This window comes from Cetorhinus maximus, unplaced genomic scaffold (assembly GCF_964194155.1).
Source record: "Cetorhinus maximus unplaced genomic scaffold, sCetMax3.hap1.1 HAP1_SCAFFOLD_940, whole genome shotgun sequence".
NCBI lineage: Eukaryota > Metazoa > Chordata > Chondrichthyes > Lamniformes > Cetorhinidae > Cetorhinus > Cetorhinus maximus.
The window spans coordinates 28,971-31,403 of record NW_027596882.1 but is presented as its reverse complement, the minus strand read 5'-3'; the positions used below and the strand labels follow the sequence as shown (position 1 = coordinate 31,403).

Below are 2,433 nucleotides of genomic sequence, written 5' to 3'. Positions count from 1 at the left end.
ACTGTTGCTGTATCAGCAGCAGCAGCAGCAGCGGGCGGGAGCGGCAGCAGAGAGCTGGTTGAAAGTGTTGTGAGGCGAAAGGTGCAGCTGAGAGAGTGTTTGAGAGGTGTATTTGCAAGTGAAAGATGTTTTTGTATGAGTGAGGTAGAGTGTTTGTGAGATGAGAGTGGTGTCTGTGAGCGTTGGGTGAGCGTGCGTGTTTTTTGTGTGTAGATGGTGCGGGTGAGTGAGAAAGAAAGAAAGTTGTGTTTTGAAAGATGTGCATGTTGAAAAGTAAAGAAAGCAGATGTTTGTAAGAAAACTATTTTTAGCATTGAAAATCCCCTGGAAAGGGGTGGTGCACCATTCCCAGAGATACTGCAATACCGGGTCGATGCGTGGAGTGGACGGAGCAAGCCCCTATTCCATCTCCCTGCTCCAAAAATCAATTTAATATATGGTCCCCAGATAAGGGACGTATCAGATATTAAACTGATAAGAACAGATTTTTTTTTTTTTTTTTTTGTAAAAATATACTTTATTCATAAAATATCTTCAATCACATTCAAAACCATTTCAAAACCAACATTACAAGGGTACAATCCAGGTTAAACTTTTACAAAATGTATCACCAGGTGCATCAGTACAAACAATATTACAATCATTTACAGCCTTTCATTTTGATCTGTACAGCCCGAGGGGCTCTAAACAGTTCCCAGTCTCTCGGTGCGCTGTGGTAGAAAGGTCTTAGACAGCGACCCTTCCCCATTGCGCCTTTGCGGCAGCTGCCCCAAGCTTTAGTGCGTCCCTCAGCACGTAGTCCTGGACTTTGGATTGTGCCAGTCCGCAACAATCGGTCGGGGACAACTCTTTGTGCTGGAAGACCAACAAGTTTCGGGCAGACCAAAGCGCCTCTTTCACCGAGTTGATGATCCTCCAGCTGCAGTCGATGTTTGTCTCGGTGTGTGTCCCTGGGAACAGCCCGTAGAGCACAGAGTCCTGTGTCACAGAACTGCTCGGGATGAACCTCGACAGCAACCACTGCATCTCTCTCCAGACTTTCTTTCCAAAGGCACAATCCACAAGGAGGTGAACAACGGTCTCTTCCCCACCACAGCCACCTCGTGGGCAACGTGCAGAGGGGGTGAGCTTTCTGGCGTGTAGGAAGGATCTGACGGGGAGGGCCTTTCTCACCACCAGCCAAGCTACGTCTTGGTGCTTGTTGGAAAGTTCTGGCGATGAGGCATTCTGCCAAATGACTTTGACAGTCTGCTCGGGGAACCATCCCACAGGGTCCACCCTCTCCTTATCCCTCAGGGCCTCTAGGACGTTACGTGCTGACCACTGCCTGATGGACTTGTGGTCAAAGGTGTTTTTCTGCATAAATTTTTCCACCAGGGACAGGTGGTAGGGCACGGTCCAACTACTTGGAGCGTTCCGCGGCAGCGTGGCCAGACCCATCCTTCGCAACACCGGGGACAGGTAGAACCTCAGCACGTAGTGACACTTGGTGTTTGCGTACTGAGGGTCTACGCACCGCTTGATGCAGCCACACACAAAGGTGGCCATCAGTATGAGGGCGATGTTGGGCACGTTTTTTCCCCCTTTATCTAGAGGCTTGTACATCGCGTCCCTGCGGACACGATCCATTTTCGACCTCCAGATAAAGCGGAAGATGGCTCGAGTGATCGCCGTCGCGCAGGAGTCTGGAATGGGCCAGACCTGCGCCACGTACAGCAACAGCGAGAGTACCTCACACCTGATGACCAGGTTCTTACCCGCAATGGAGAGGGAGCGTCGCTCCCACATGCCCAGTTTCCTCTTCACCATAGCCACTCGCTCCTTCCAGTTTCTAACGCATGCCCCGGTCCCTCCGAACCATATCCCCAGCACCTTCAGGCCGTCAGCCCTGACAGTGAAGGGGACAAAGGATCGGTCAGCCCAGTTCCCAAAGAACATGGCCACGCTCTTCCCACGATTTACCTTGGCTCCCGAGGCCAGTTCGAACTGGTCGCAGATGTGCATCAGTCTGCGCACCGACAGCGGATCCGAGCAGAAGACGGCGACGTCGTCCATGTACAGGGAGGCTTTTACCTGAGTGCCTCCACTGCCTGGGATCGTCACTCCTCTTATGCCCGGATCCTTCCTGATGGACTCGGCAAAGGGTTCTATGCAACACACGAAAAGGACAGGCGAGAGAGGACAGCCCTGCCTGACTCCAGATTTAATCGGGAAGCTATCTGTTTCCCACCCATTGATTGAGACTGCGCTACTGATGTTAGTGTAGAGCAGTTGGATCCAATTTCGAATTCCCTCCCCAAAGCCCATTTTGGAGAGCACATCCCCCATGTAGGTGTGCGATATTCTGTCAAAGGCCTTCTCCTGATCCAAGCTGATGAGGCAGGTATCCACACCCCTGTCCTGTACATAGGCAATCGTATCCCTGAGCAGCGC

At 51.6% G+C, this 2,433-nt stretch overlaps 1 non-coding gene across 1 annotated transcript; it reads right to left on the bottom strand.

Moving 5' to 3' along the window:
* Positions 1–332: 332 nt before the first annotated feature.
* On the bottom strand, positions 333–514 carry LOC144675298 (U2 spliceosomal RNA). Its single transcript, XR_013574920.1, has one exon. It is a non-coding gene; the product is annotated as a U2 spliceosomal RNA (small nuclear RNA).
* Between the last annotated feature and the right edge of the window lie 1,919 nt (positions 515–2,433).